The following is a 27,224-nucleotide window of genomic DNA, read 5'->3' on the forward strand; positions in this document are numbered from 1 at the left end:
TTTACTTACCTTGGCAGTGACATTCACGTCTCTGGTGACTCTTCCTATGAAGTCAGTAGACGGATTGGGAGAGCATGGGGGGTCATGAGGTCACTGAAAAGGGGTGTGTGGTGCTCCCGATATCTATGCAAAAGGATGAAGGTCCATGTCTTTGGAGTCGTGGTGCTCCCTGTCTTGCTATATGGTTGCGAGACATGGATGCTATCCAGTGAGCTGAGATGAAGACTGGACTCCTTTGGTGCTGTGTCTCTCCGGAAAATCCTTGGGTACCGTTGGTTTGACTTTGTGTTGCTCATGGAGTCCTGAATGAGGCACATGACCTGCATTGTGAGGGAGCGTCAGTTGCGGCACTACGGCCATGTGGCGCGTTTCCCATTGGGGGTTGCAAACTGGGATCCCGAGTTGTTTCATTGTGTAGTGGATGCGGCAATGCACTGTACCAGTGCATGCTCCCCAACTTGACTTGACTTGAATCTACCAGAATTGTCAGAATTTGTAATTATACACCGATTTTTGGCCATATTGCCCACTCCTACAAGGGAACCTAAAAGCTAATTTGGTCCCATGTGTACATTCATCGGTTCATTACAAACTACCCATTTCGGTAATATATTTGGGAAAAAAAAATAATGAAAAGCGGTAATGTGCTCTAGCTCATAAAACATTCCAAAGATATTTTCAGGAAAAGAAAACCCTCAAGAATATAAATATCTGGTGTGGCAAAAAAGGAAATCGAAGTAAGTGAAAAATATTCATATCATGACATTAAATCTTGTTTTCCTTATTGTAAAAATTCTTGACTTATCAAAACATATGTATTTATGATTATTTAGTTTACTTTACGGTGGCGCAGTGGGTAGCGCTGCTGCCTCGCAGTTGGGAGACCTGGGGACCTGGGTTCACTTCCTGGGTCCTCCCTGTGTGGAGTTTGCATGTTCTCCCTGTGTCTGCGTGGGTTTTCTCCCACAGTCCAAAGACATGCAGGTTAGGTGGATTGGCGATTCTAAATTGGCCCTAGTTTGTGTGTGTCCTGCGGTGGGTTGGCACCCTGCCCGGGATTGGTTCCTCCCTTGTGCCCTGGGATTGGCTCCTGTGTTCGGATTCAGCTGGTTGGAAAATGGATGGATAGTTTACTTTAAGAAATCTTGTGTTTACCCCATTGGCAGATTTGTTTGCTAAATAAAAGCAACTCAACTCTCCTTTGAAGGGTTCTTGCCTAGTTTTTTCATAGGCATTTTTTGCAATGTCACTAACAAGCCATATAATGAAACAACAGGTTTCTTTAACAACAAGGACTGGTTAGTATTTGGCATCAGCTTTGTTGGCTTCCACGCATTGTATGGGTGGCTAAAACGAAACTTTCAAAACAGGCTTTCTTTTCACAATTCATTCTGGGTGAGCATTCCACTGGAGAGAAGGTGAAACTATTCAAGGACATTGCAAAGGCCACTATGAAGAAGTCCAGCATTGACACTAACTCATGGGAAACATCTTGCATTGACACACGCTCGAATAGAGGAGGAGTTTGTTCCAAGCACTTCATCATTTTGAAATTGTCCAACAGCAGCACATGCAGTGGAATAATATGTACTTTGGCCTGAACTGCCAACCTTGGGTCTCTCATACTGTATGTGGATCATGGATAATTCTCATTAGCTATTTTCGGAACTACAAGCAGATATTCAGAAACACTTATTAAAATGCATTCATTACTTGTTTACTCTTATGTAACAAGACCTTAACAAAGGCTTCTTTAGGTCTTCATACCACTTATGAAACATCAGTAGATGGGTTATTCATCGCTGTGCAGTGTGGCATTTTGACGTAATGGTAAAATCACTCGCTAATATGAAGGATTTACAAGTCTTATACTAAATATGCAAAATCTGAGTTTAAATACTTGGGATCAACAGTACAGAGTAATGGAGATTGTGGAAGAGAGGTGAAAAAGAGAGTGCAGGCAGGGTGGAGTGGGTGGAGAAGAGTGTCAGGAGTGATTTGTGACAGATGGGTGTCAGCAAGAGTGAAAGGGAAGGTCTACAGGACGGTAGTGAGACCAGCTATGTTATATGGGTTGGAGACGGTGGCACTGACCAGAAAGCAGGAGACAGAGCTGGAGGTGGCAGAGTTGAAGATGTTAAGATTTGCAATGTGTGTGACGAGGATGGACAGGATTAGAAGTCAGAGAGGTGAGATTGTGCTGGTTTGGACATGTGCAGCGGAGAGATGCAGGGTATATTGGGAGAAGGATGCTAAGGATAGAGCTGCCAGGGAAGAGGTAAAGAGGAAGGCCTAAGAGAAGGTTTATGGATGTGGACAGAGAGGACATGCAGGTGATGGGTGTAACAGAACAAGATGCAGAGGACAGAAAGATATGGAAGAAGATGATCCACTGTGACAACCCCTAACGGGAGCAGCCGAAAGAAGGAATAGATACTAAATATGCAAAATCAAGAGAAATGTGTCTCAGTTAAGCCCCCTTAGACCTCTCCAAAATGAAGTTTTGTTAGCAGACCACATTTCAGAGATGAAGAAACATTTTACTGATGTGCTCTGTGAGTGTTGTGAAGACCCAAAGAGGTGTATGATAATGTTTTGTTACATAAAAGTAAATTAGAATTGATTGCAGTACCTAAACTAAAGTTTTACCAACTATTCCTTTCTTGGGAAGTAATCAACCTCGATTACAAGGGATTGTGGATAATTTTGATTGTAGCCATTTCCAGAAAATGCCAAGTCTCACAAGATGTGAAGATGTCCCTACATTCCGAAGAGTTAAAATCATAGATGAGAGAAAATAAACAATACGATACCAAATAAAATATCTGCGGTGCCTCTAAAAGAATATGAATAACATTTTGTTTGTCTTATACAATTTCTCGTATTAGAAATTTGTTAGTTTTCGCATACCCCTTGGGGTTAGAGCGCAGGGTCAGCCATTGTACAGCGCCCCTGGAGCAATTACAGGTTAAGGGTCTTGCTCAAGGGCCCAGCAGAGTAGGATCTCTTTAGGCAGTGATGGGGATTCGAACCGGCAACCTTCTGGATACCAGCGCAGATCCTTAGCCTCAGAGCCACCACTCCACCCCTGATATACTGGAGTCACGTCTTTTACTCTCTCTCTTGCAACGCCAGTAACAGACATGCAGATTCAAGAAAATGAAAAAAAGGCCATGGAAACAAATCTCATCCTGTACTAATAATCAGATTCCCGACTTCTCTAATGTCAATGAGCTCGAGGACCCCAGGGATGCCTAGTCTTCAACCTGCTTCAGCACCACGTGACACAACTACAAAGACGGACAGTGCGGTTCTTCATTGTATGATACGCTTAAAACAGCTGTGGCGTTTCATGTTCAAATTATGGCAGAGCAGAAGGCTCAGCAATGTCTTAGGTGTTTGAAGAGCTGGACCAGATCCCAGAACGGTATATAGAATGGTGGCACTTTAACGACATTCCTACAACGTTGAAATCTGTACAGATAAAATATTCCAAATGCTGGGTAATGCTTCTGGTTTATGCTTTTATGAGTTGGTCAACGGACTAAACTGAGACATCTGCTATCAGCACAATGCACATCTAAACTGATACGTAGTAGCATTAAGTTCTTGGATGCTTGCCTGGGATACCACATGCAGGTAAATTATTACACACTATGAAATACATATTTGAACTTAATCTTCATCTGGTTTGCTTTAATCTGGAGCCCTGAAGTCTGGGGCACCGCTCAGAAGTCTACATAACCCTGATCAAAACAGTCAGTCTCAAGGTGCGTTCGCATTGCGAGTATTCGGAATCAGTTACTGTGCAATTGAGCGAGCTAATCTGTTTCATTTGCAATTAGGCATAAAAAAAAAAAGCAAAAAACTTGTACATGAGTAGGACTTTCCACACATTAAGCTGGCTATGCAGAATTGCAGTCTAAACGTTTCGAAGTACAGTCAAAACTACAGTGAAACTATGTGCTGGCATCGGCGCTGCAGAATTCATCAGAAAGCTTATACCCGCAGATCTGGTTGCTTTTTCTGCACAGGCAGAACAAAGGAATGTAACATTGGGAAATACTTAACAGTACACACATTGAAGGTGAACCACCGCTTAAATTAGATTTCTTGTATAAACATGGCTTTGGTGCCAATATGTGGAGTTTTACATGCCCACATGTTGGCCTGTGCTCATTTTGAAATTCACCCCTAAAAAAAAGCCTATTAAACTTTTCTTGGCAAGTCCAGCTGTGCGCTCTCTCACTCTCTCTCGGAGACCTGCTTGGGCCTGATTGATGTTTGGGGGGGGGGGGGTGCCATATTCAAAACTGATGCCGTTATACCTGCAATTAGGACCAGATGACTTCTAAAAAGGCCACTTTAATCCTGATTACTAGAGCACTTCAAAGAAAAACGATCCCGAACCAAGCCCGGCTAAGAAAGGGCCGCACTGAGACACATCAAAGCTAACAATTCCTTGGAATAAATCAGCCAAACATGCCAGGGTAAGGTACATTTCTTTCATTTGTCACACTCACTGTTCAGAAGTTCAAACTTTTATAGATTAGGAGTCTCGTTTATCAGACTTAACCAATTATGGCCTGTCTTTACATAATAAGAAAAGACAAACTCCATTTAAGGGCACAATCAGAATTCCACTCACACAAATGTTTGAAGAGATTACCAACTGTGGAGCCAAAATGTGATTAACACCTATCTGAAGATAACAACGTTTGCCTTGTTGCATCACTACAGGTTAGTGCATTCTGCTTTTATCAAATCATTAAACAAATGACCAGGGCAGTCTAGAAAGTGAAGCAGACTCATCCATGCTGGTCACGTAAGTTTAACATGCAAACGTAAAGTGAATTTAACCCACTTTCGCCATATTCACTTCGTTCCAAATTACTACAGCTTTGAAATAATCACGGTATCAATTACAAGCCATCCTAATTTGGACCAGAATACATATTGTTAAATTAAGTCAAGAGAAAAGAGATAATCATGGACTTCAGAAAATCACATCCTGCTCACATTCCACTCAGCATCAACGGTTTAGATGTGGAGACTGTTAGGACTACCAAGTTCCTCGGTGTGCACATAACTGAGGAACTTACGTGGACACATAACACCTCATCACTAATCAAGAAAGCCCAGCAGAGGCTACACTTTCTGAGGCGGCTGAAGCGAGCAAGTCTTCCCCCTTCCATCCTCACCATGTCCTACAGAGGCACCATTAAGAGCGTTCTGACCAGCTGAATCACTGTCTGGTATGGCAACTGCAACATATCTCTGACCGCAAGCGCCTGCAAAGGATAGTGAAGACAGCAGAGAGCATTATTGGGGTGCCTCTCCCTTCACTACAGGACATATTTTACAAACGCAGTGTCCGCAAGGCCTGCAGCATTGTGCAGGACCCCTCACACCCCTCACATGGACTTTTCACACTTCTGCTATCCAAGAGAAGATACTGCAGCATCATAGCCAGATCTGTCAGGCTGCAGGAGAGTTTTTACCCCCAAGCTGTTAGACTCCTTAACACCAGGCTGCCCCCTGGGATCTTCCACACGGCCTCAACCACCTCCAAAAACAGAACTTTTATACATGCGAGTCACTGTCCCGTAAAGACGAGTGTGCATGGAGAAAAGAACTGAAAACCTCATACTGACCTTTAAGGATTTGATACTCTTGATATGCTTCTGCTGTGAAACTTTCTGACCTGTCATTGTTTACACGTCTTAAACAACTATTATCATACACTGATCATTTCTGTATTATCTATATCTATTATTTAATTATTACTAGCCAACCCGCGGCGTAGCATACGCCGCATAATTATGTATTGATGGGTGAACACTTCCTGAACGACACAGTTGTCCAAATGGCATGGGTTTGAGGATATGACTGTGAGTGAATGAAAAGATAGACCTCTGGAGAGAGCAACATACAATATTGTCCGTGACTGAAAGCGGGATTGTCTGTGACGAAGAAGGCCACGCTACTGAAAGTTACTTCGTCGGTAGGGATAAGTGTCAGTACTTGTAGTTTAAGGTGTAGCGAGTCTTCGTTGTTGACTCTTAATATAGCTTGCGTACTGAGATGTTCCGGAGTCACAGTTGAGAAACACTTTTTTAATGTCTTTTAAGCACAGGGGAAAAAATGAACATGTGAAACATCTGTAATGTAATAAGCCACCAAGAAAAGTAACATTGCAACAATGCTATCTACGACCCGATCGCTGTAAACAGAAGTGAAAATAAAATCGAGCCCGGTGCATTCTTTAACTGCCTTGTGGCGCAGTAGTAGTGCAGTAAGGAGACTGTGGAAGATTGTGGGTTCGGTTCCTCCCTGTGTGGATAGTGCTTTGAATACTGAGAACACCGCTATATCAATGTAATGAAGTATTATTGTTCTTATGTGTCCAGCGCTCTCTCTCTCTCGCGCGTGCCTGTGTGTGTGTGTGTGTCGCTCACTCGCTGCACGTGTTCCTGCAGGCATACGCCGCATAATTATATATTGATGGCTGAACACTTCCGGAAAGACACAGTTGTCTAAAAGTGGTGGGTTTGACGATACAACAGTAAGTGAATGAAAAGATGGAACTCTGGAGAGAGCAACATACAACTGTCCGTGACTGAAAACTGGTTTTGGCAGATACATGCATATCTTTTTGAAAGTTTGGCCCTGTGCCTTGTTAATTGTAATCGCAAAGGCCAATCTAACAGGAAATTGTCTTCGTGTAAAAGTAAAAGGCAAATTATTCGTGACAAACAAACTGTTTTACACACTGCATACCAACCCGCGGCGTAGTATAATCGCTTTTTAAATGTTTTTTAAGCAGAGGGAAAAAATGAACGTTTGCAAAATCCGTAACGCTGCTTTCAGTAAGTACAATGCACACGCGTTTAATTTGTCGGCCACTTTTTGCCAGTCGTCTTTTCTGGTTTGGGCTGCTTTTGCAGTGTTACCGCTTGTGCATATTAAATCTTGAAATCCTTCGAGTAACTAATTAACTAACACCCACCCACCCAGCTTGTGAGAACAAAATGCGCCCGTTCTTTCATCATTTTGTTGCAGCTTATCAAAGACTTGCTGATCATGTTTTCTAGACTCAATATACATTGGCTTTTCACTCAGTGCGGGGGCGCGCATTCATCTCGGATTATTACATCTGCTACACAGCTGCGTTTGAAAACCCGACTTATCCCGGATGAGTTTCACCGGCATTAATGATTAGGAATCCGATTGGAACAAAACCCTGAAGCCATAGGGGTTCACCAGGACCGAGTTTGGGAAACACTGCTGAACACAGACTAAACCGACTCAGGTGAGGAGTTGGGGCGGGCAAAGTAGTTGCAGCTATTGATTATTCAGTGTTGTTTGCCTGGGTGTCTGATCTGCTCGACGGGATCAGAAATAAAAGGAAGACAATGTGAAGGCAATGTCACAGGTGTTCCTGTGGTATAGCGGGTCCACAGCTCCCCTTCAAAAGGCCATTTTTAAATAAATAATCATCGCACTCACAGCGTAGCGAGGGGCATGGAAGTGTGGCTGAAACTGTTTCCGGGTGGAGTCGTGCTGCGGGCATTTCTCCTCTGTGCGAGCGAGTGAGGAGAGAGAGAAAGCCGGTACGTTATAGTGAGCGAGAGCAGGCTCGAAGGCAATGTGTTCCTGTGGTATAGCGGGTCCATAGCTCCCTTTCAAAAGCCCATTTTTAATCAGGCGACTGACAGTAGTGGAGTCAGGCACAGAGAAGGTCAGCTGCTGAGAGAGCGTCTCGACTGTTGCAGGGCCTGCATCGGTGAAGCAGGTGAGACGCTAATGAAAAAGAGGCACAGGGCTTATTGGTTTTTAAAGACCGCTTCCTTCATTGTGTTTTAACCTCAGTTTTAAAGGATTGTTTTAAGGATCCCATGGGATACCCCTCGCAAACTGTTTTACACGCAGCATACAGCGATTCACATCCGTGAGAAACATGCCTCTATGAACAGTCAACGTGGCTCAGAGGTGCATGTGGACTCTAGCACAGACAAACATAAATGACGCCATTTTTTCTGAGTCGTCGCATCCGAGTTGGTGGGCGTGGCTCTGCAAGTTGTCGTCGTATCCAATGGTCTTAGAGTTGGTGGGTGTGGCTCCGTCCTGCGTGCTTCCATGGGTGTCTTGCTTGCTCTGGCGGTGAATTATACATATAGATATTACATTACCATACATTGCATCAACGTTCTTATTGCTAACTACACGTCAATATTGCTGCTACTTCTTTGTCTTGTCTTTGCACAATGTCTTGTCTTGTTTGTGTTTTAATTTTAATTCTGTTTTCAATTTATTATTTGCACATCATGTTGTTACACTGTGGACCTTGAGCTTCGCAATTTCGTCTATCTGTATACTTGTATATGGTTGAGATGACAATAAAGTTCACTTTGAGTTTGACTTGAAATGTGTGTACTGGGACCTTAAAGCTTCCAAAAATATTTAACAAAAAGCAATGCACCTGGAATACCCAAAACCTCCATGTTAGGGTAACCAGGGACTCTAAATTGGCCCAGTAGGGCCACAGTATTGAGAGCTGGTTTCAGCCATGCGGCTGACAATGGTACCTGCTGATCCTGTGGTAAATGAATAAATGAATGATTAAAACTTCACTAAGCATTCCACGTTCGGGTATACATTATAGGGTATAAACCAGGGGTCATCAAGGACCACTGTGGCTGCAGGTTTTCATTCTAACCCTTTTCTTATTTAGTGACCTGTTTTTGCTGCTAATTAACTTCTTGTGAACTAATTTTAATTGGCCTGCTCTTGAAGACTCAGACCCCTTAATTGTTTCTTTTTCCTTTATTAGCAGCCAAACAATAATGAGATGTAAAATGAGCCAAAACAACTGGTGTCCATCATACAATATCTGAAAATAAAGAAAGATGAAGGTATCAGGAATGTTGATCTGCTCAGGACCCCAGCGCACTTAGGAAGAGAAAATCAACAATTTCAGAAATGTGTGCCACTGCACAATGAGAGCAGCAACAAACCACAGAAGTAAAGAATGGGTTTACTTAACGACAAGACTTGGTGCCTCATTGAGCAACTGGTTGGAGTGAAATTGGTGGGAGTTTTGAGGCCCTGACTTAGTTGGCTCACTCACGTCACATTTCAGTTCTGTTTGGGTGCCATTTAAGGAAAGAAATGAAGTGATTCAGAGGAACGATGAAGAAATTCAGGGGAACAAATCTTAAAGAACAAGTCAATTAAAATGAATTCACAAGAAGTTAATTAGCAGCACAAACAGGGCACTCATTAAACAAAGGAAAGAATGAAAACCTGCAGCCATGGTGGACCTCCGGGACCGGAGTTGGACAACCCATGGTAAAAAACTATGAGGCTGCAGTGATAAACTGTACAGTATAACAAGCGTCACAATTACCGCAGCGTTTGATAGCAGACCATTATCACTGATACTGAAATAAGTGATGTCCATGTCGGATATGCTCACTACGGCATCTGATGTAATAATACTGCACTTCCCACATTTCGGTGTCTATGTCATTCAGTATGAAAATCTCAAAGAGGACAATAACAAACATTACATTTATTAAGAAACAGTTAAACTGATATGCTTTATTTTGATAAACCTTACTATAAAAGTTAAGAAGTTACTCTGCTTGCAATCAAATCCAATGCAGTTTACAGTAATTACTGCAAAAGAAAACATGACACGTGATTATTCAGTTGCAGGTCAAGAGGGGCCGGAGCCCACTCATGTAGGCATGCCCACTGGCATGTACGTTTCCTAATATAGCTGGTTGTTTTTGAAATTGGTAGGTTGCGAGTAATAGATAGAGCATCATTTACCCCTGGGGGGAAATTTGTCTCTTTATAGATGCTCTTTAAATAAATAAATACATAAATAGATAAATAAATGGGTGGCTTCAAACTCATCGTCCAAATGTTACAAACACAATTATAGTTGTGTGTCAAACCACTCATCCATTTTATAACCAACATCTCTAGTTCAGGATTGATGTTGAGTGTCTGCCTATCCCAGCTGCATTAGGTGCGAGCGCCGTACAGGACATCTACAAGTGACAAGATGAGCTGCTCTATGTGTTTATTCCAAAATAAAATGAATTTAGTTGTAAATAGATTTAAAGCATGATTCATATCTCTACTATATGATATATAGTATAAAAATAATAATAATAATTCTTTACCTTTATGTACCGCTTCTCTCATTACTGAAAGCGCTTTTCAAAGTGAGTGCGGAGCCACTTCAGCCACCACAAATGTGTAGCATCCATCTGGATGATACGTTGCAGCCATTTCTGCGCCAGTATACTCACCAGACATGGGCTATTAGGTGGTGAGAGAGAGAGACAGCCAATTAGAAACAGGGGATGATTAGGGGGCCAGAATGACTAGGCCATGGAGGACAATTTAGCATGGACATTGGGATACACACTGCTCTTTACGAAGGATGCCCATGGATCTTTTATGACCACAGAGAGTCAGGACCCTAATTTTATTTATATCTCATCTGAAGGACGACGCCATGCTTACAGCACAGTGTCCTTGTCACTGCATTGGGGCATTCAGATCCGCATTCAAAACCACAAGGTAAGCGTCTCCTGCTGGCCTCACAGCACTTCTTCTAGCAGCAACCCAAGCTTCTTCTAGATGGTCTCCCATCCAAGTACTGGCCAGGCCTGCACATGCTTAGCTTCAGGTTGATGAGCTGTTCTGAAGTGCATGTGGTATAACTGCTGATCTCAAAGACATGCGGTTTGCAGGGCTGCTAAACAGAATACATAATTACCAAAATCAATTCAACAACTACTACATTTGTGTTGTTGTGTTTTTGAAATCAAACTAATGCTTATTACTGTAACAACTAAAATGTGTGGTGATGAAAATATACACAACACATACAGTGTTTGAATACACAAGCAAGTGGGGAGCAGTCTTCAGAAGTTATCGCTGTCTAATTCCTCATTAGTTCACAGGCATAGGTAATAACAAAGTCTGAACAATTATGTGATGAAAAGAACAACGACGGCTGTTTTACAGGAATTCTAAAATAATAACACTAAACTAAAGTTCAAGGGCGGCGCTGCTGCCTCGCAGTTAGGAGAACTGGGTTCGCTTCCCGGGTCCTCCATGCATGGAGTTTGTATGTTCTCCCCGTGTCTGCATGGGTTTCCTCCCACAGTCCAAAGACATGCAGGTTAGGTGCACTGGAGATCCTAAATTGTCCCTAGTGTGTGCTTGGTGTGTGTGTGTGCCCTGCGGTGGGCTGGCGCCCTGTGCTGGCTGGGATTAGCTCCAGCAGACCCCCATGACCCTGTAGTTAGGATATAGCGGGTTGGATGATGGATGGATAAATAAATAAATATATATACACACACTATGGTCTGAACACACACCAGATTGATTAAAAAGCAATAAAGTAATAAAGAAAGAAAAGAGTCTCATTCCCAGTGAGGCTATATGCAGGTGTATTGCTGTTGGTGTAAAGGAGCCCCCATAGCGTTTCTTGACACACTTCTGCTGAATGATTCATTGTCTGACAGTCCTCAGTGTTAGTGTGTCAGAGTGAGGTTGTGCAGCATTGTTCATTATGGCACTCAGTTTTGTTTTAATTCTCTCTTTCACTATGACCTCCAGGGGGTCCTGAGTGTACCCTATAACAGAGCCTGCCCTTTTATTTAGCTTTTTGATTTGGTGGGCTTCTCTTGAAGTATTGTTACCAACCCAGCACATCATAGCAGAGTGCATATAAAACAGAATCACATTTGTTTCGTTGGATATAGAACCATATACTTTATAATTCTTCGGCACTTTCCCACTATGGGGACTTTTTTAAGGATCCAGGGACTTTTTAAAAACTTTTGTAGCATTCCCACAGCAGGAACTCAGGCCATTTGTAGTTCCTGGTAGGCAGCTCCTGGTGCTTTTTATTTTTTTTTTTTAACTCCCACTCCAGGGTACGTACGTTTCGCTCAGCCATTGACTATCGTGGGTGGGGCTCCGGTGATGAATTGTACTGAATGTTTGACCACAAGCACTGGTGCCATCTTACACATCTGTTAGCAGTTTGGAGAATTATCAGTGAACTAGTCATTTAGCCCGTTACAATAACGGGCGCTAGAACAGTAGTGCATAAACATTAGTAGGAACAGTCTATATTAAATGGCAAGGGACTTTGACCTCATTCTTTTTGTTGGTCGTATTTTTCTTTCTTTCAGCCTTTCTTTTGTTGATGTTTACTTTCTGAGCTGACCGTTCTTCGTGGGCTGCCGCCGTGTATTGTGTGTCTTTAATTTTCTGTGACAGTAATACTGTCTTGTACGGCTGTATTTAATAAGGGCGCGCACAAAAAGGCGAGCTTCAAAAGGGCAACCTCAATTGAGCGCGGCGAATAAAGGCGTTCGTAGATAATTTAGTTCAAATGGCTCTGGAATATGTGAAGAACAACAAAGGTGCAGATCTTTATTTACGCGTGCCTTTATTCGCTGCGCCCAATTGAGGTCGCCCGTTTGAGGCTTCCCTTTTTGTGTGCGCCCTTATTGAAGGATACCGTCTTGTACGTCCGCTGGCTTGTACGTCCGCTGGCTTGTACGTCCTTTAATTTTCTCTGGCGGTAATACAGGCGTGCGCGTCAGTAATATGCCTTTAATCTTCTCTGACAGTAATACTTGCTTGCATGTGGCTGTAATATGCGTCACTGTATTGTGTACCTTTAACATCCTCTCGTAGTAATACTGGTTTGTATTTCCGTAAAACGCCTCTAACTTTCACTGACAGTAATATCGCGCATCGCACCGTGCCCCGCGCATGCGCACTTCATCAGAAGACACCCACACACGGACACCTGGACGCACACAAGGATTTTATATATATAGATATGGAGCACCACAATTTGTACTGCATCACTCTTCATCCTCGCTTCCCTGCTGCAACATGCCATGCACAACATCAAATTAATAAATCTCCCCCATGAACTCGCAATACTTTCAAAGCAATAAGGTGTGCGTGTCTCATGTGAACTCACAATTGCACCACACTTTGCACCATATTACTCTCCATAGCCCCTTCTCTGGTGCACCACATCGAAGCATTAATCTCCCTCGTGAACGCATGATCACTTTGATAATATGGTGTGAACTCTCATCACTCTTCTTTGCATGTCACATATTTTGCATAAAGGTTACAGTTCCTGTTGTGTTAATAAAGTTCTTGAGATGGGAAAGCACCGTGGCTTGTATTGCTGCCTCACTGATCCAACATCCTCCATTTCAAACAGACACACATCTGTTGTCTATGTAGAGTCTGCACGTGCGCTTCATGTCTGAGTGGATTCTTCTCCATGTACTCTGAACTTCATCACAAAGACGTTCGGAAGTAATTAGCCAAAAAAATTTTGTGAAAGTGAATTTGCAGTGAAATGCAGTGATTCCCGTCACAAACAAATTTTCAAAATAAATCGTGTTTTGATTTGACTGAAATTCACACAAGAAGAAAGGCGTTTAGTTCTTGTCTGGAAGCATTAATTCCGCATGTGTTTGCCTATCATTTAGTATTTAAATAAAGATCTCTAGAGAAAAAAAAAAGATCATCGGACTGTTTTCCTATCATGTGTTGACATATTGTTGAGCCGTGTGCAGTGGAAATAGAAACGAAGCTCAGAGCTGAGTGGTACGTGAAGTGTGCATATCCTCAGTCAGGAAAGGTTGCTAGGTAAGAGTTGGGGGCCGCCAGAGTTTGGGGATTTGTGAAGGCTTTGGCTCAGATTGTGAATAAATAAATTCAACTTGAAAAATACCAAACTTATCCTTTAACAAAACACGGTCCAATCAAAAAAGCAAGCACAATAGTATGTTCTGAAGACAATCCATGGCTCTCATTCTCCAAGAGAGCCCCACCTACTGAGGCCCCTCATAAAACAGAAAATAAAATGAAAAGGTTCGGCATAGACCCAGCATACTTATTTTAAAATAACATTAATGAATACTTGCCAAAATCTGCAAAATTTCTGAACTGATCCTTACAAGAAGGAATTTCCAGTCTGAAATAATGCAGAATATGTGCTTCCCACTGAGTTATAGAAGGTGGATTGGGATTTTTCCAGTCTTTGGGCATGTAGTGTGGTGTAGGATATCACGTTTGATTTTTTTATAGTGCATTTTTATTCCATCCAGTATTAATCCAAATATTTCTGTCAGGATGTTAGACGTAATTCATAATCCAAGGTTATCCAAGAGATATTTGAAAATGTTTGCTCAAAATGATTTAAGTGTAGGGCATTTCCAAAGTATGTGACCCAGAAGTGTGGGGCCTTGATGACATTGCTCACTGGTACGTTTTAGATGAGATTTATGTGAACAATGAACAATTATTATTTGAGTGAAGGCACACTTTGCAGATATTGATCTAGAATGTATTTTATGAATGGCTGACTTCCACATCTTTTCATCTCATCTCATCTTCTCACCTTCTTTCCCTGGTGAGGGATGCAGCGGCAGCAGGCCAAGCAGATCAGCCCACACTTTCTTCTCCCCAGCTACAGATTCCAGCTCTTCCTAGGGAATTCTCAGGTGTTCCCAAGCCAGCCAAGAGATACAATCCCTCCAGTGTGTCCTGGATCTGCCACAGGGTCTCTACCCAGTGGGATGTGTTCGGTGCAGCTATAGAGGGAGCTGCCAAGGGGGCATCCTAACAACATGCCCAAAGCACATGAACTGACTCCACTCGATATGGAGGAGCAGCGGCTCGACACTGAGGCTCTCCTGCATCTCGGAGTTTCTCACCCTACCATGGAGTGTCAGCCTAGCCACACTATGAATAAACCTCATTTCTGCCGCATGTACTTGTCAACTCGTTCTTCCAATCATTACCCACAGTTCATGACCATAGGTGAAGACAGGGATGTAGACCAAACGGTAAACTGAGAGTTTTGTCTTTAAATTGAGCTCCCGCTTCACCTACACAGACTGGCACAGCGTCAGCAGAACAGCTGTTGTCACTCCAGATCTCATGCTTCCTTTTTTCATCACTCAAGATCCCAAGATACCTATACTCTTCCACTAAAGGAAGCTGTTCCCCCTCAGAGAGAGCAATCCACTCTTTTTTGAGAGAGAATTATGACCTCAGACGGTGAGATCCTCATCCCAGCCACTTCACACTCATCAATGAATCGCTGGAGTGTGTACTGAAGGTCACAGTCAGATAAGGCAAAGGGGCAATATCATCTGCATAAAGCAACAATGCTATCCCTAGCCTACTCCACTGGACACCCTCATATCCAGCACTTTGATATCCTGCCCATGAAAACCACAAACAGGAGTGGTGACAGGACACGGCCTTGACGGTAATGGACACCCACAGTGAACAAATCTGACATAACACCAAGTTAGTTGGACACAGCTCTCACTGCATTCGCATAGGGAATGAATAGCACACAAGTGTGGCCCTGTTACTCCATATTCCTGTAGCACCTCACACGACACATCTAGACTGGGCTATCATACAGTAATTCCATGCAACTTCCAGCAACTGCAGCAAGGAGAGAAGTGCTGGTCTACTGTTCCACAACCAGAATAGAACACACATTTGGTTCAACCATCAGACAGATTCTTCCAACCAGCACCCTTGCATGCATGTGCCTTACCTGGGAGGTTGAGGATTGTGATACCTCTGTAGTTGGAACACATCCTCTGGTCACCTTTCCTAAATATGGGGGTCACCACACCAGTCTGCCATTCCAAGGGTGCATTACACACCTTCTATTCAGCACTGAACAGACGTATTAATCACGTTATCCCAACAATGTTCAGTGCTATCATAACATCTCCGGTTGGATTTTACCCGCCCCAGCAGCCTTAACACCATGGAGTCTTCATCTTTTATACAGTAAATTGTATTTGAAAGATCCCTTTCCCATTGTTCCTTGACATCATCAAACACCAAATTTCATTATTCTTTGAAATAGTTTCAAATTTCACAGCGTTAAATTTGAAATGAATATGGATCAGTCCTGCGGTGGGTTGGCACCCTGCCAGGGATTGGTTCCTGCCTTGTGCCCTGTGTTGGCTGGGATTGGCTCCAGCAGACCCCCAGTGACCCTGTGTTCGGATTCAGCGGGTTGGAAAATGGATGGATGGATATAGATCACCACTTGGACCTACAAAATACTACATTCAAGAATTTCTATGCAGCTTCAAAGTCTCAGCACACCGATTGTCCATGCATTAGTAGAGTGTCTATGGCAAAATCTTCTCCCATGTACACTCACTGGCCACTTTATTAGGTACACCTTGCTAGTATCGAGTTGAACCCCCTTTTGCCTTCAGAACTGCCATAATTCTTCATGGCATATACAGTATTCAAAAAGGTGCTATAAACATTCCTCAAAGATTTTGGTCCATACTGATATAACAGCATCACACAGTTGGTGAATATTTGTCAGCTGCACATCCATGATGCAAATCTCCCGTTCCACCACATCCCAAAGGTGCTCTTCTGGATTACGATCTGGTGACTGTGGAGGCCACTTGAGTACAGTGAACTCGTCGCCATGTTCAAGACACCAGTTTGAGATGATTTGAGCTTTGTGATGTGGCATGTTAGCCTGCTGGAAGTAGCCATCAGAAGAAGGGTACACTGTGGTCATAAACTGATGGACATGGTCAGGAACAATAATCAGACTGTGACATTTAAATGATTGGTACTAAGAGGCCTAAAGTGTGCCAAGAAAATATCCTCCACACCATTAGACTGCTACCACCAGCCTGAACTGTTGATACAGCACAGGATGGATCCATGCTTTCATGTTATTAATACCAAAATGTTGCAACAGAAATTGAGGCTCATCTGACAAGGCAACGTTTTTCCAATCTTCTATTGTCCAATTTTGGTGAGCCTATGCGAATTGTAATCTCAGTTGCCTGTTCTTAGCTGACAGGAGTGGCACCCGGTGTGGTCTCCTGCTGCTGTAGCCTATCTGCTTCAAAGTTCAATGTCCTGTGTGTTCAGAGATGCTCTTCTGCATACCTCAGTTGTAACGAGTGGTTATTTGAGTTACTGTTGCCTTTCTACTAGCTTGTACCATGCTGGCCATTCTCCTCTGAACTCTGGCCTGAACAAGGCATTTTTGCCCAGACAGCTGCCATTCACTGGATATTTTCCCCTTTTTGGACCATTCTCTGTAAACCCTAGAGATGACTGTGTGTGAAAATCACAATAGATCAGCAGTTTCTGAAATATTCAGACCAGCCCATCTGGCACCAACAATCATGCCATGTTCAAAGCCCCTTAAATTATCTTTCTTCTCCATTCTGATGCTCGGTTTGAAGTTCAACAGGTCATCTTGACAATTTCTACATGCCAAAATTTATTGAGTTGTATTGTGATCATCAGCAATGTGATTGGCTGATTAGATGTTTGCGTTAACAAGCAGTTGAACAGGTGTACCTAATAAAGTGGCTGATGAGTGTAAATTAATATAAAAGTAAGTTATATATTTTAGTATATTCTTCTTGATCTTAGTGACAGAGAATGGTTGGCCATGCAAGTGAGACTGTACCCTGTCCATGTTCTACAGCTTACTAAGGACCTGCCTAGCAGAATTTGTTTATTCCTATTCAGCATACAAAACTATGCAGAAAGATAAAATAAAAAGCTCTTATCAAATCTGGATAACTGGATGCAACTGTAAACATACCTTATCTTTAAAAAGAAAGGAAGAAAAAACACAAAGAGTTTATTCAATCAACTAGCTCTACAGCAAAGCACAGAGAATATGACCATAGCATACTTGTCCCATCTGAATGTGGCGCCCGACCATAACCCATTGAAAAAAAAAAAAACAACATTTTGGCTACCACCGAGAGCTTGTGATCATAGTTTAGAATTATGGTGTACAGTGACCATAGATTAGGAAGGACCATTAAATCATTGTGACTATAGGGGTGTAAAAGTACCAGTAAATAGCTTTGTCAAAGGACTTGGCACCCATTGATCTACCACTGACTGCAATATTGTCTGAAGTACTGCAGGAAGTGCAAAGCTCCAGTGGTTGACCTCGGATTACATCTGCCCTTCCCAACCAACACATCTGAGGTAGTTTAACATCTCCACTTAAGGGCAGCTTTTCCACCCCTCACCTATAACAGCAAACCACTCTGAGAAACCACACATGACTTCAGATTTAGAGGTGCTGGTTTAAACCCAACTGTGTCACACTTGAATGTGACCTGCTCAATCATACGTGTCATACTCAACAAGTCAACATGTCACAGCTAGGTATTCATTTAGTCTCAGCAGTGCTATGATAGTACAATTACACTTGAGAGAGTTCCATGCCCATTTTATACCATATAAAGCCAAGTAGGGGAGCTCAGTTCACAGTATGTAAATGAAAGGACTGGACAGTATGAGGCAGCATCTTTCATAACATATCATGAGGAACGAGATTATAAGCCTTCTACATATCCACAAACAGGCGTAGACATGTGTGGCAAACACCCATAACCCCTTGCAAGAACAAGAAATAGCTGTTCCACAGCAACGGGAATAACCATAGTTCACATCCTAAAATTGGGGTCTAATTTTCCGGACGATGTTTATACTTCAGTACCCCAATGTAGGCTATCCCAGGAAAGATGAGAAGCGAAAAAAATAGTTGTACATAATGTATACGTGATTGAAGGTGTAGAATCCTGTTATGGAAAAAGTTTCTGATTTCATGAGAAACATCTGGGGCCATCCCAATCAGAGGCCTAAACGCCCTAAGCTGGCTCCCTCGATGTAAAGCAGTAGTAGACCCACTCTGAAATCCTACAGGGTTGAGAGTGCCTTATTGTGACATGTAAAAAGAACTCTGCAACTATGTGGAGGAAGCATATTTTAGCCACGTTTGTCCCAATCCTGTTTTCCACAAAGCTTTTACCCATAAGGGAGGATGGGGATACGGACTGAATTGTGAAATGATAGTCATGTTAGGTCTTAACCCCAACGTCACTACCATCACCATCTGGAACAACACCTCCAGCATCTCAGGATTCTCTACTCTCTACTATGAACAAGACACCAAAATATTTAAACATCTGAACATGGGGCAGCAGTTCTTCAGTTAATTAGCAGTAAAAAACAGAAAGGTCGTGATCTCACCACTTGATCATCCAGCTGTTCACACAACAAAGAATGCCAGATCACCTAAGACTCCCCTACACAAATAAGGACCATAAATATTTCTGGAAGAATCTCACCCACTATTATTGCTAGTCTACAGGAATTACCAAGTGCAGAAATTAACTGAACCCCAGCAGGTGCTTCCTTCACTGCCTCCTCTGATAAGGAAGACTTCTTTGGGCTCGGGGTTCCTCAGCATGCCTCTACCACCTCAAGACGATATCATTAATTAAAGCCAATATTTCCCTACCTGGCCAAAAGGAACCAAGTTGCCTTCATTATTTGGATGACTTCCTTCACCACTTGTGCCCAGCAAATTGACTCTTGAGTGGCAATGATTACAAAACCAACCACCTTTCAACTTTAACTCTTTCTAACAAACTCCACTAGTGATGTCTCGTACGGGGGTCCTCTCAGGCAACATGCATCATTCCTCTGCTTCTCAGATGTCACATATCCTAATTTGGATGTGAGAAGTGACATATCCAGGACAACCCCATTATTCATCATCCGTGCATTCAGATTTATTGCCAAACAGTGTTAAGTAGGGAGGACGACACAACAAGAAGGTCAACAACAGATGACATAATTACATAGTCTATCATGAACCTGTGGTACAAAGTGCTCTGATGTGAGCTACCCTACCATTCAAGCACTGCACTCACATTCTCCAAAAAGACATAATACTGCATGCGCACAAAAACAATTAACTCCTGTGCACAATTTGGAGTGCCGCAGCAAAGGGTCTGAATTCTTAAATAAATGGAAGACATCAGTTTTTGATTTTTAATAGATTTCTAAACCTTTTTTGAGAATATGTTTTCACTTTATCATTTTGGGCTATTGATGAATATTGATTGGCAAAAATGACAAATTATCCATTTAAAATTAAATCTGAAACATAATAATGTGTGCAGAAAGTGAAGGAACTGAATACTTTCTATATCCACTGTATATCTATATACCTACTGGGGGTAGAAAGAGAGAGACCAGCTGTGTCCCGATTTAGATGCCTGGTCCAGAGTAAATCGAGACGAGCCAGCTCTGTCGAGGCAGTACTTCACAATGTTCTGCATTGGTTTGTCATCACCTCTGCCAGGAAAGACACATTTCAAGGTCCTGTTTCCATTTTGTTATTCTAATCCACCTAAACCTGTTCCGATATGCCCATCATACAACACACACTGCCCCAACATCAGTCCTTTTCCTTGCTGTGAGCCTAAACCACAGCTTAACTGTACTTCTTCATAAAAAGACCAAACAGATTATTGAAAGGTTTAGCAGACATCTGATATTTAAGTATTTGTTTTTTTAATTTTGGTTTTCCTAATTACACCTTTAGGCTGGAGATATGCTTAACGCTATGCAACGTTTGCGCTTGAGGATGCTGCTGCTGCTATGCAAGCAGTGTACTGTCTGTACTTGTGTGCGTATTTTAAGCAGGTGGCAGTGCAAGAAATCATCACAGTAAGAAAACAACGTCTGGTTTCACTGTGTTGTGAGTTCAGGGAAGAAAGATCCATCCATCCATCCATCATCCAACCCGCTATATCCTAACTACAGGGTCACGGGATGTCTGCTGGAGCCAATCCCAGCCAACACAGGGCACAAGGCAGGAAACAAACCCCGGGCAGGGCGCCAGCCCACCGCAGGGGAAGAAAGATATGAAAGATAAAAATTCTTTGCATTTTGATGCTGTTGCAAATGTGCAAAAAAAAAAAGAAAGAAAAAAGACAGAAACAGAGATATAGAAGATGGTATGTTAGACCTTTTAAATGTATTGAGTTATTACGAAAGGGAATATGTGACGCTTGTATTGCCTATGCAAGAAAAACCCCCATGAATGCATTTGCATGTCAGCATTTAAGTTTGATGATTTGCTTCACCACATCGAACCATTCATCAAACATTGAAACACACAGCAGTGCAGCTTGTCGTCACATGTTGATAGGAAACAAAGATGTTGATGTCACGTATCAACACTTGAACACATACACAACTCATATTTTTGCTACCTTGTCGACGTGTCACATTAACTTCTCAAGACATGCTTGGAAGAGACATCAAAAAAATACGTTCTCACACACATTCTGAACGTGAAGTATACATATTGAAGGATAATATCGTTCAGTTGTTCAGTTAGTGCCGTAACTAGTTTCTTTTGCTCATAGGAACTAGTTGTTGTAGGCAGGCGCTTAATGCCAGCTCGCTTAAAGCTGGTTATGGGAAACAAGATCTTGTGAGCTTGTCTTAGTCCCTGGAGTATGTTCCTATTCATTTATTTTTGGTGACAGTAAATGGAGACCTGCTAGAGTGTGATACCACTGTGTTTTTTTGTTTTTGCCTGTTGTTCCATGACAAGACAGATTTTTTTCTGAACGGAACAGGAGACAGCAGATGCAAAAATTGTAGTAAATAAGCAAAGCAAAACATCTAAACCAGAAAGTCAAACAATAGTGCACCTAAGCCTTAATGCTGCTCCAAACTGAAAATATGTTAGTGTAAGTAAACGTTAAACTCTAAATTCTATAATGAACACACACCCTCAGAAACATTTTTAAGTATCCACAATCTTGGACAACCTGGAAGTACATGACACACCACACGTTACGTGGTAGCAACCACAAACAACATGGTGGTACATTGAAATAAAAATATGATGTGAATATTTTTTTTAATATGCCAAAGTAGTACTAGGTTGTACCGTGTTAGCCATTATGAATGTAGTGAGAAGTCAAGCAAAATGACACCTTTTATTGGCTAACTAAAAAGATTACAATATGCAAGCTTTCGAGGCAACTCAGGCACCAATGATTATATCTCGCCTGAAGAAGGGGCCTGAGTTGCCTCGAAAGCTTGCATATTGTAATCTTTTTAGTTAGCCAATAAAAGGTGTCATTTTGCTTGACTTCTCACTACATTAATATGCCACATTAATTTAAGAAATAACAAATTGGAATCTACGTGTTACCAAAATTTCAATTAAATAATAAGCACGTGAAAAGAAACGCAAAATTAAACATATAATAAGACAAAAACTCTGCACAATCATAACAAATGGTCTTTTGGCTGAGTGCCTTCCTTCACCTAAAATGCCATCCTTTGAACAGTGCAGTCTTCACTAGGGTGGTGGGACGTGAAAGCTATGTGGGTGACTCTGGCATTCAGAGATGTACACCGAGTTCCAGCCCTTACCCCCAGGCACTGAGTCTCTGCATTTCTTCTTTCTGTGATGTTTGCTTAGCTTTAATGCGAACCACCTTAGCAGCCACATCTGGACTACTCTTTCTCTGGCTCCTCACCTTAAACTGCTAACGGTAACCCTGCCAGAATAACAAAACGTTTCTGAAGACACAGATTTTAAGGTCCCCACAGCATGCAAACCCTGTCGCCACATTAAGGCTATGATTTTAGAGGGGACTTGTAATAGATATTATATACATGCAATGTTCAGAGAGATACGTATTTCTGTTGACACATTAAAAAGCAAATTTGTCCACATGCTTAACCTGGTGGAGAACCATTTTAAGTATGACCCTAACACTTAAAGAGTGCAGTTTGCATTCAAAAAGAACATCTTTTGGATATGGCAGAAAAACTTAGGTAGTGGGAGGAAACCAACACAAACACAGAGCAAATGTGCAGCCTTCTAACAGACAATGATGGGGTTCAACATTTAAAATCCAGGGCATTAGATCAGTGGGCAGCAGCATTAAACACTAGGACAACCTTTGTGAACTGTTTATGGAGGTAATGCATCTAACAATATGAAATTTAGGAAAACGTCCATCCATCCATTCAGTTTCCAAACCCACTTATCCAGACAATGGTCACAGGAGCCTTTCCCAGGAAAAAATCCTGGACAGAGTAAAGGCACACACACACACACACACATCAGGAGCAATTAAGCATCACCAGTCCACTGAACTATCATGGCTGTGGTCTGCGGGAGGAAACTAGAGCACAGTTTGGAAACCCATGAAGGGATGGTGAACATGCAAACACCATGCAGGGAGCACCACGGACTTGAATCCTGCTCTCCTTGTTTCAAGGCAGCTAACACTGTGCCACCATGCTGCCTTCTCACTAAACATCTCAGGGGAAAATGAATTAACATTTCAGCACTTGTAACATTCTACCAATCGTAATTACATTACATACAAGGCAGGAACCAGCCCTGACCAGGGTGCCAGTTTATCACAGAGCCCATTCGTTCACCCAACCACATATGACCAATTTAGAGTCATCAATTCATCAAACATGCACTTCTTTGGTGGTGATGAAGAAAAAGAACTCATACTGACATGGGGAGAATGTGCTATGAAATTTGTGAATTTCCCCTTGGGATTAATAAAGTATCTATCTATCTATCTATCTATCTATCTATCTATCTATCTATCTATCTATCTATCTATCTATCTATCTATCTATCTATCTATCTATCTATCTACATATTATATAGTGCCTTTCACATCTATCTATCTATCTATGTATCTATCTATCTATCTATCTATATACATATTATATAGTGCCTTTCACATCTATCTATCTATCTATTATATAGTGCCTTTCACATCTATCTATCTATCTATCTATCTATCTATCTATCTATCTATCTATCTATCTATCTATCTATCTATCTATTATATAGTGCCTTTCACATCTATCTATCTATCTATCTATCTATCTATCTATCTATCTATCTATCTATCTATCTATCTATCTATCTATCTATCTATTATATAGTGCCTTTCACATCTATCTATCTATCTATCTATGATATAGTGCCTTTCACATCTATCTATCTATCTATCTGTCTATCTATCTATCTATCTATCTATCTATCTATTATATAGTGCCTTTCACATCTATCTATCTATCTATCTATCTATCTATCTATCTATCTATCTATCTATCTATCTATCTATCTATCTATCTATCTATTATATAGTGCCTTTCACATCTATCTATCTATCTATCTATCTATCTATCTATCTATCTATCTATCTATCTATCTATCTATCTATCTACATATTATTTAGTGCCTTTCACATCTATCTATCTATTATATAGTGCCTTTCACATCTATCTATCTATCTATCTATCTATCTATCTATCTATCTATCTATCTATCTATCTATCTATCTATCTATCTATCTATCTATCTATCTATCTATCTATTATATAGTGCCTTTCACATCTATCTATCTATCTATCTATCTATCTATCTATCTATCTATCTATCTATCTATCTATCTATCTATCTATCTATCTATCTATCTATCTATCTATCTATCTATCTATCTATCTATCTATCTATTATATAGTGCCTTTCACATCTATCTATCTATCTATCTATCTATCTATCTATCTATCTATCTATCTATCTATCTATCTATCTATCTATCTATCTATCTATCTATCCAGATGAAGAACAACCCGGTGAGGAATTCAAACCCAGGATGATGGATTTGTGAAGCAGCAGTGCTGACCATCAAGCCATAGTGCCATCCACTCAGTACATTTTTTTAAATACATTTATTTTTATTCCAAATGTATTTGCCTTAAAAAAATGAACAAGTTCTAAACAAGAATTGTTAATTAGCCATGCCATTATGACAGATTATTGCATTGTGTCAGTGTCATCCAAGTGTAATCATTTGGGCAAATACAATACATAGCTGCTGGAGATTAAAAAAGCAAAACTTAATTCTACTAATAATGGTTGCCTTACATTTCTATTAACAATTCTGTGTCAGCATTTGCCCTGGACTGTTCATATCCTATATTTTGTAATTCGGTCTATTGTTAATTTGAAAAAAGAAGTCAGAGTCTGCATTTAAACTTGATGTTAAAGGATCAACATTTTCCAAAGAATTCCACAAGCCGAACATTTACGAGAGAATGCTAATAAAGAAGCCCTGCCTGGGGGTGCATGTCTTTGCCATTTAAGTGATTGCAAAACTTCACCTAGAAAATAGCTAAGGAAGGCTTGTGGTCTGGCGCGACTGCGGTGAAACTTTCTGGCTTGAACAACAAGTGCTGATGAGGTGCAAGACAAACACAGCGCATCAGCCAAGTCACACCATCTCCACCATAAAATATCGTGTTGCTGTCCAACAGTGAGGACCAGCAAGCTTGTCAGAGCCAAAAGAAAGACGAATGGGGTGCAAAAAAGAAAAATACTGGAGAAAAACCTATAGTCTTTTACCAGAAACCTGAAGCTGTTGAAGAAGTTAGCGTTTAACAGGACAGTGATGTAAAGTATTAAACCACCAGAACAATAAAACCTATACCACCATAAGAGATGTACTCAAGTAATTTAGAGCCTTGATCTTTGTCCTTTAGATTAGTGGTTCTCAACACGTAGTATGCATACCACTAGTGGGCATGCGAGGACTTATGAGGTGGTACGCAAGGCAACATAAAAAACAATTGGGAGCAGCAAGCATAAGCGAAGGCAGTGTTAGGAAGAGAGAAGCTGTCCACAAGAAGCAGCCTGAAGGCAAAAACACACTTTCTTCATTACCATCCATCCATCCATCCATGTTCCAACCCGCTGAATCCGAACACAGGGTCATGGGGGTCTGCTGGAGCCAATCCCAGCCAACACAGGGCACAAGGCAGGAACCAATCCCGGGCAGGGTGCCAACCCACCGCAGGACATCTTCATTACCACTTTTACCCATTTAAAGGACTCATACAGAAATATGAGTGTGACAATGTGCCCAGTTAGCTGTCACCTGCACACATTTTAACTTGTAGTGCTGCACATTTGAATGAAGGGCTTGTTGGCCAGATGAATTGCCTTTTAAAACAACACCATACGTAACGTTGATATATTAACAAGGGCTTCAAACTCATCGTCCAAATGTTACAAACACAATTATAGTTGTGTGTCAAACCACTCATCCATTTTATAACCAACATCTCTAGTTCAGGATTGATGTAGAGTGTCTGCCTATCCCAGCTGCATTAGGTGCGAGCGCCGTACAGGACATCTACAAGTGACAAGATGAGCTGCTCTATGTGTTTATTCCAAAATAAAATGAATTTAGTTGTAAATAGATTTAAAGCATGATTCATATCTCTACTATATGATATATAGTATAATAATAATAATAATTCTTTTCATTTATTTACCGCTTCTCTCATTACTTAAAGCGCTTTTCAAAGTGAGTGCAGAGCCACTTCGGATTCAGCGGGTTGGAAAATGGATGGATGGATAGTTGAAAATAATTAAGTGGCATGGTTTTTTGGCCCACGGTGTAGTGTGTTGCCGATTAATTCAGTCAACAACAGACCAGCAGCAGTCAGTCTGCCGGCTCCCACTAAGACTGAGCACAGTGGACTGGGAGGTGTCTGCACTCTGCAGCTCACAAATGCCGGGACGGGGCAAAGTAGATTGACGTCTGTGCTGTTGACAGCTTTGAACAGCAACTTGAAATTGCAATGCGTCAGTCTGTTGCATCCACATTATCTGTGCTAAGAAGCCTGCCATCACAGAATGATGACAAGAAACTGGATGCATCAGTAAAAGCTGAAATGGCGGTGTTTCAGAGCAACGCGTGGGTGTTGTTTAGAACAAGTGTATTGGTATCTGCTGACTGTGCCGTCTACTTCAGTGGAGGCAGAGCGTGCTTTCTCAATGGCTGGTGTACTCTGCACAAAGGTGCGCTCTCACCTGGACGACCGCACGCTCAACACGTTGTGCTTTCTACACTCTTATTAGTCTTTGACTGGTGTCAACATATTGCAGTAGTTTTATTAAAAATAAGTGTCGCTCGTTCTAAAACCGTTCACATGTGAGATGCCCGTGCACTGTGTCATTCCTGGGAGCCCGGGATTCCCAGGAATGACATGTGGGATTCCCAAATTTTCAGGAATGGATAAACCCGTCCGGGAATGGATTCCCTAGCCAGAATGACTAGGCCATGGAGGACAATTTAGCCTGGACATTGGGATACACACTGCTCTTTACGAAGGATGCCCAGGGATCTTTTATGACCACAGAGAGTCAGGACCCTAATTTTATTTATATCTCATCTGAAGGA

At 41.6% G+C, this 27,224-nt stretch overlaps 1 protein-coding gene across 1 annotated transcript in view; it reads right to left on the minus strand.

Moving 5' to 3' along the window:
* Positions 1-27,224, minus strand: part of ism2a (isthmin 2a) — a 113,600-nt gene that overhangs the window by 62,363 nt on the left and 24,013 nt on the right. The window lies entirely within an intron of this gene.

This window comes from Erpetoichthys calabaricus, chromosome 16 (assembly GCF_900747795.2).
Source record: "Erpetoichthys calabaricus chromosome 16, fErpCal1.3, whole genome shotgun sequence".
Classification (NCBI taxonomy): domain Eukaryota; kingdom Metazoa; phylum Chordata; class Cladistia; order Polypteriformes; family Polypteridae; genus Erpetoichthys; species Erpetoichthys calabaricus.